The sequence below is a fragment of the Suncus etruscus genome, chromosome 4 (assembly GCF_024139225.1).
Source record: "Suncus etruscus isolate mSunEtr1 chromosome 4, mSunEtr1.pri.cur, whole genome shotgun sequence".
In the NCBI taxonomy this organism is placed as follows: Eukaryota; Metazoa; Chordata; class Mammalia; order Eulipotyphla; family Soricidae; genus Suncus; species Suncus etruscus.
In genome coordinates this window covers 93,719,326-93,726,930 of record NC_064851.1, presented here as the reverse complement: position 1 = coordinate 93,726,930, position 7,605 = coordinate 93,719,326, and the positions used below count along the sequence as shown (strand labels likewise).

General features: G+C 34.4%; 1 non-coding gene across 1 annotated transcript; it reads right to left on the bottom strand.

Moving 5' to 3' along the window:
- Window positions 1–7,044: 7,044 nt before the first annotated feature.
- On the bottom strand, window positions 7,045–7,177 carry LOC126007908 (small nucleolar RNA SNORA51). Its single transcript, XR_007495380.1, has one exon. It is a non-coding gene; the product is annotated as a small nucleolar RNA SNORA51 (small nucleolar RNA).
- Window positions 7,178–7,605: the final 428 nt, after the last annotated feature.

The window sequence follows — 7,605 nt, the reverse complement described above, 5'->3', positions numbered from 1 at the left end:
ATGGCAATCATTGGGAAAAAGAATATGGGAGGGATTACTTTCCCCAATTTTAAACTATACTACAAAGCAATAGTTATCAAAACAGCATGGTATGGAATAAAGACAGGCCCTCCCGATCAGTGGAATAGGTTAGAATACTCAGACAATATTCCCCAGACATACAATTGCCTAATTTTTGATAAAGGAGCAAGAAATCCTAAATGGAGCAAAGAAAGCCTCTTCAACAAGTGGTGTTGGCACAACTGGCTAGCCACTTGCAAAAAATTGAACTTAGACCCCCAGCTAACATCAAGTACGAAGGTTATATTCAAATGGATGAAAGTCCTCGATATCAGACCCAAAACCATAAGATATATAGAACAGCACATAGGTAAAACACTCCAGGACATTAAGAGTAAAGGCATGTTCAAAGAGGAAACTGCACTCTCCAAGCAAGTGAAAGCAGAGATTAACAGATGGGAATACATTAAACTGAGAAGCTTCTGCACCTCAAAAGAAATAGCGCCCAGGATACAAGAGCCCCCCACTGAATGGGAGAAACTATTCACCCAATACCCATCAGACAAGGGACTAATCTCCAAAATATACAAGGCACTGACAGAACTTTACAAGAAAAAAAAACATCTAATCCCATCAAAAAATGGGGAGAAGAAATGGACAGACACTTTGACAAAGAAGAAATACAAATGGCCAAAAGACACATGAAAAAAATGCTCTACATCACTAATCATCAGGAAGATGCAAATCAAAACAACTATGAGGTACCACCTCACACCCCAGAGATTGGCACACATCACAAAGAATGAGAATAAGCAGTGTTGATGGGGATGTGGAGAGAAAGGAACTCTTATCCACTGCTGGTGGGAATGCCGTCTAGTTCAACCTTTATGGAAAGCAATATGGAGACTCCTCCAAAAACTGGAAATCAAGCTCCCATACGACCCAGCTATACCACTCCTAGGAATATACCCTAGGAACACCAAATACATATTTTTCAATGGCTGTTTTCTTATCTTCTGTGAGACCTCACACTTTCTATGTACTGTTTGGAATCATCTGTCTATCGTTTTCAACTCAGAGGTTTGGTTTCTGAAATTGGGAAATGATCTTTCTTTTTTTCTAACACAGAATATGAAATGGTTACTAGGTTTATCTATGAATATATTTGAGCTTAAAGTCATGAATAAGTGAACATTTCTCTGTAAAATCATGAATATCAAGGAAAAAAATGGTATTAAAAGCTAGCTAGAATACTGATATAATGACTGAATAATTTAACCAAATAACAATCATACATATCAATCACCAAGATATATTTGGCTCATATCACTTAAAGAATCTACTTCTGGGGCTGGTGAGGTGGCGCTAGAGGTAAGGTGTCTGCATTGCAAGAGTTAGCCAAGGAAGAACTGGGGTTCGATCTCCTGGCATCCCATATGGTTTCCTCAAGCCAGGGTCAATTTCTGAGCACTTAGCCAGGAGTAACCCCTGAGCATCGAATGGATGTGGCCTGAAAAACCAAAAAAAAAAAAAAAAGAACCTACTTCAATTAGCTACTCTATTAAATGAATAAACCACAAGTCAAATGTATACCCTGAAATATAATTATAAAGTTACCATGTTTTATCTAATATATAGATAAATAGGTAGATAGGGGTACCTATTAATATTAAAATATTAAGATATTTTTATTTATTTTATTTTACTTTTTTTTTATTTTTGGACCACACCTGGTGATGCTCAGGGTTTACTCCTGGATTTGTGCTCAGAAATCACTCCTGGCTTGGGGATCATATGGAATGCACAGGATCGAACTGAGGTCCTTCTTGTGTCAGCTGCATGCAAAGCAAATGCCCTACCACTGCTCTATTGCTCTGGCCCCTGATATCACCAGGAATTTTATGGAGTGAGCCTGGGCACCTTCACCCTCCATAACCATATTCTATTCCAGAAGACTGGTAGCAAATAAAATATCCATAATATTCTCAGTAACAGTAATAGTGCTTTGAATTCATGCACAAATGCTGCTTCACAACAAATTTTTTGTTTAATGCTATCACATAGAAATCATCAGATAGTAATTTACCAATTTAGATGCTTATGTTAGTTGAGGCCACTTAAGATTCAGAAACAAATGAAATAATGGAATGGACAGCAAGGGCTTCCAAAATGTATTAATGACTTACTTAATATCATATTAAAATATGATGATTTTTATAAATTAGCTTGGTGATATATGTTTTATTCATTTTTTCTTCTCTTTCTATTTTTCTTTCAATTTTTTAAATAATTTGCTTTCATTATCTAAAAACAAATATATTGTGGTCAACTATAACAACTTTATTATAAATTTTCTTTAAATAAAGTAAATACATTTAAAATGATAAAAAGAAAAAAATATGCTTAAATTATATTTAGCAAAGATTAAGCAAAGAATTTGCTTACATAGTTGTTGAAGCTCTAATATTCCCATTTCTGGCAATATTTGTTTCCACAAACTTCTGTTTCTTAAAATAATACAATACCTATCACAGGATATAAATATCACTACCCATATCTTTGTATCCTTGAACTAAAAGTTTCCTTAATCAACTCTTATTCCAACAATCTAAATATATTGGTTTAAAATAATCTGCCATCCTTACTGACTACCTAAAACTAGGTTTTAGAAATATAAATTAAGCTTAATATATCTAGAAACACTATCTAGAAAACTACCTATCTTGATAAATTATTAACTGTAATAATAATTTTGATAAAAAGATATAAGTAATAAGAAATCAATAAAGAAAATACAAAAAAGTTTTACAGAATAAATACTAACACTTTGTGAGGAAAGTTTTGCGAATACAAAATAATGTTATATTATTCTAGTCGATTGGTTCATTAGAAAATATCACAAGAGATATTCTTGTGGATACAAGATAAAGAAACAATCTCAAAGAATAGGTGAAATTTAGCCATGTAAATAAAGACTAGGCAAGGTATTCCAGAAGACATTTGCTCAAGCCACAATGAAGATATTTGAAAATACAGTGTCTCTATCTTCACTTCAGCATAATAAGAATGAATGAGTATAGAGTAAGAAAAGAAAACTCTTGAATGTGACTACAAAAATTCATAGTTACTAAATGCTGGTTGTTTTTTCTTAAAAGATAATGGAAATGCTTAAAGATTTTTAAATAAATGATTTCAGGAAAATCTAAACTAACACCAGAGATTTTGTCTATAACTGTTCTTTATAGAGGCAGTAATATTATATTCCAAGATTATAATTTTATTGTGACAGATTTAGAAAATGAGACAACATATAATGTGAAAACTTTTGAGATTATACAAATTGATATTGATTATTTTCATTTGCTGAACTGTTGTGTATGTAAACATTTTAATGGGATTATTATGTTACTGACCCTACCCTGATCGGTGATTGTGCCCTACCCTAGGATGTGACCTGACATTCTGCTCCCACCCTAGGGTGGTACCTGATTCTGCTCCCACCAATGGGTGGTACCTGGTCCCACCATTGGGTGGTACCTGATTCTGGGGCATAAAAACAAGGTCTGTGGAAGGCGAGGGGCTTTTTGTCCTGGATCTATTCTTAGGCCTTTTGGCTTCGGCCTCTTCACGGAATAAAGAGCTGTTTTCTTCGGAAGCCTGACTGCCTGTTGGCTTTCTTCCCACCGCATTCACCTCAGAACCGCCGACTGAACAGGGTAACAGACTCGTGATTCGAGCTGGAGGAGAAAGGCCTCATCCTCCATCTCTCCATCAGTCAACCTGTTCAGGGGCTGACCTGCAACACTAAAAAATGTGGAAATGCAGACATATACTAGTAAATGCAGTGCAATATTTACCCCCTTAATGTTTATATTCCAGTAAAAGTACAAGTGTATAGAAACATGTTGAATTAGGAATATCTATGGTAAATTCATGCTGTTTATCAAGCATCTGAGATAAAAAGTCTATCAATTTGGAAGTTTATAATAGGAATGTTTTAAAGAAATAGAGTTACTAACATCTATCAAGAGGGCTACAGTGGAGGAAAGATCAAGGAATAAGAAAGAATATTAAGAAAGGTAGAATTTTAAGGTGTCTCTTGTATTTTGAGCAATATTTCCTTTGAGGTGCAGAAGCTTCTCAGCTTAATCTAGACCTATCTGTTTATTTCTGCTTCCACTTGTTTGGAGAGTACTGTTTCCTCCTTAACGATGCCTTTAGTCTCAATGTCATGGACTGTTTTACCTACGTATTGTTCTATATCCCTTATGGTTTAAGGTCTGATATCAAAGTCTTTAATACATTTGGATTTTACCTTAATACATGAAGATAGCTGGGGGTCTCAGTTCGCTTTTTTGCAAGTGGCTAACCAGCTGTGCCAACACCACCTGTTGAAGGAGATTTCAGTGCTCCATTTAGGATTTTTTGCTCCTTTATCAAAAATTAGGTGACGGTATGTCTAAGTAACATTCCCCGAGTACTCAAGCCTATTCCACTGATCTGAGGGTCTGTCTTTATTCTAATACCGCGATGTTTTGATAAATATTGCTTTGTAATACAGTTTAAAGTTGGGGAAAGTAATGCCTACCATATTCTTTTTCCCAAGGATTTCTTTAACTATTTGTGGATGTTTATTGTTCCAAATGAATTTCAGAAGTGTTTGATCCACTTCTTTGAAGAATGTCTTGGGTATTTTTAGAGGGATCACATTAAATCTGTACAATGCTTTGGGGAGTATTGCCATTTTCATGATTTTAAACTTTATGGAAAGTGATATGGAGATTCCTCCAAAAGCTGGAAATCTAGCTCCCATATGATCCAGCTATACCACTCCTAGGGATTATACCTTAGAAAAACAAAAATACAATACAAAAGAATCCCTTCCTCACGCCTATATTCATTGCAGCACTGTTTACAATAGCCAGACTCTGGAAACAGCCTAGTTTCCCCTCAATAGATGAATGACTAAAGAAACTGTGGTACATATATACAATGGAATATTATGCAACCATCAGAAGAGATGGTCATGAAATTTTCCTATACATCGATGTATATGGAATCTATTATGCTGAGTGAAATAAGTCAGAGGGAGAGAGATAGGCACAGAATGGTCTCATTTATCTATGGGTTTTGAGAAAAATAAAAGACATTTGTGCAATGATTCTCAGAGACAAAAGAGAGGAGGACTGGAGGGTCCAGCTCATGACATGAAGCTCACCACAAAGAGTGATGGGTGCAGTTAAAGAAATAATTACACTGAGAAATATCATAACAAAATGTGACTGAATAAGGGAAGTAGAAATCCTGTCAAGAGAACAGGCTGGGGTGGGGTGGGGAGGAGGGACACTTGGGACATTGGTGATGGGAATGTTGCTCTGGTGATAGTTTTTTTATAATATATATATATATATATCACAAATAAATAGCCTTAAAATTAAAAAGAAAAACAACCACATTCACATTAGTGTCACACAAACTCAAATATCTTGGAGTCACCTTAACTAAAGACATGAAGGACCTATACAAAAAAACCCTACAAAACCCTCCTTCCAGAAAAACAAAGAATTTTATGGTGTAGCTATAAAATATGGAGACTTGAATTAAAAAGGAAAAGCAAGCATAATTATTTTAGAAGCTAGAATTTTTGTGTCTAGAAAGCCAGAAAAAGAAAAATGTCAAGGAGGAGGAAGCTGTCAAAGTACCACAGTATTGTTAAGATTATAGTAAGATAAAGACTAAAAATATTCATTGAAATGCATAAGATGGAGTCATTGATGATTTATGAGCAGTCTCCGCAAATTCACATGGGAGGAAAACCACAAAGTACTGTAGTTTGAACCATTTACTTAGAAATTAAGAAGGCCATAGTATACATATTGTTTATTTTTATACATTATAGATTATTTTTTTGAATTATGTCTGAAAAATGGAAAAAGAGAATTAACTTGTGTAGATGTACCTCAGTTTCTTTAGCCACTCAGGTGTTCTCAGGCACTTGGGTTGTTTACAGATTCTGGCTATTTTGAATAGTGCTGCAATGAACATAGGAATGCAAATGTATGTACTGCATAGTGTTTTGGGGGTTTCCTACGTTATATATTAAGGAGTATTATTTTTGGATCTTATGGAGGCTCAATTTCTAATTTTTAGGATCCAGAATGATAGCACAGTGATAGGGCATTTGCCTTGCAAAGTGGCTGACCCAGGACAATCCTGGGTTCATTCCCTGGCTTCCCATATGGTCCCTAGCCAGGAGCAATTTTAGAGAAAATAGAAGATTATAGATATAACTGAGATTATAGACGTATATGAATAGATTACTTTGCATTGGTCCATCCTATTGGTTTTAATGAAAATGAACAGATATGTCAGAGATACTCCTATAAACCCAGTAAGTTTTTCACATAATTTCTACTTTTAAGTCAATGTTAAGATTGGGTAGGTCATGGATGTTTTTCTTGTTTTGATTAAAATTGCAGGATACCCTTTAGCAATGGCTACATTATTGAAAGTAGAAATGTTATATTTAGAAGACATAGACATTACTGAGCTTATTATCTTGGTCACAGTGAGGTCCTGAGTGGAGATATAAATAAAGATCACATAAACCTGACAACTCACATTTATTGAGGTGAAGGATACTGTTTTCCTGGAGTAATACATTTTCAGTGAGAATTTTAAAAATAGAAAGAAGGACAAAACTGAAGTGTATAATTTCAATTGGTTTCATTTTACTATCTAATTCAAATATGATCTATAAAACAAAGCAACCTAATTGGTGTGTGTGCGTGCGTGTGTGTGTGTGTTTGTGTGTGTGTGTGAGATGTGGGGACCTATGATGGTGATAGTGAGTGAGATAGTCTGACTTATTTTTTTAATGATGAGCAAATTTAGTTATTTTTGAAATAGGTGCATCTGCATCCATCATATATTTAAAACATCCATTAGCGTTCACACAAGAAAATGTAACAGATTTTATGTATAAATACATGAGCCATATTAATTTTATATCTGAATATATGTTTGCCTTATGTATCATATTTTTTTTGTCCCCCAATTCACAATACATACCCGGCAAGGGTCCTGTGTTGAGGTGTATATGGGGTGCCTTTACTGTACCTCCTCTTTCTATACAGCCAGTGTAAAGAACACAGCCTGTGGTAAGAATTGGGAGGCCTTATTTTATCTTTTATTTATTTTATTTTTTTTTTCTTCAGGGCAAACTAAAGTTGTTTTTTTTTTTAAGTAAGAATTCATTTAAAGGACAAAATTGATTAACATAATGAGGTAAACTAATATAACATAATACAGTGACATAACATAACATATAATATAATTGATATAATAATAATACATGTAAGTCAAAGAAAGTTTCTGATTAAAAACACAATTTTTTTTTCCATAATGGCTTACATATCTTTCACTGTAGTATTTTGGGTACATATTCACATTGAATCAGGGGAATACCCATCACCTAATATGTCTTCTTCTCAATCAAAAATCAAATATACTGAAAATAGGCAGAGTCCTGTCTAGAGGCTTCCAACCTCAGTTTGAGAGAGGATGTGAAAAAAGTAATTAAAATACCACAACAATACACACACA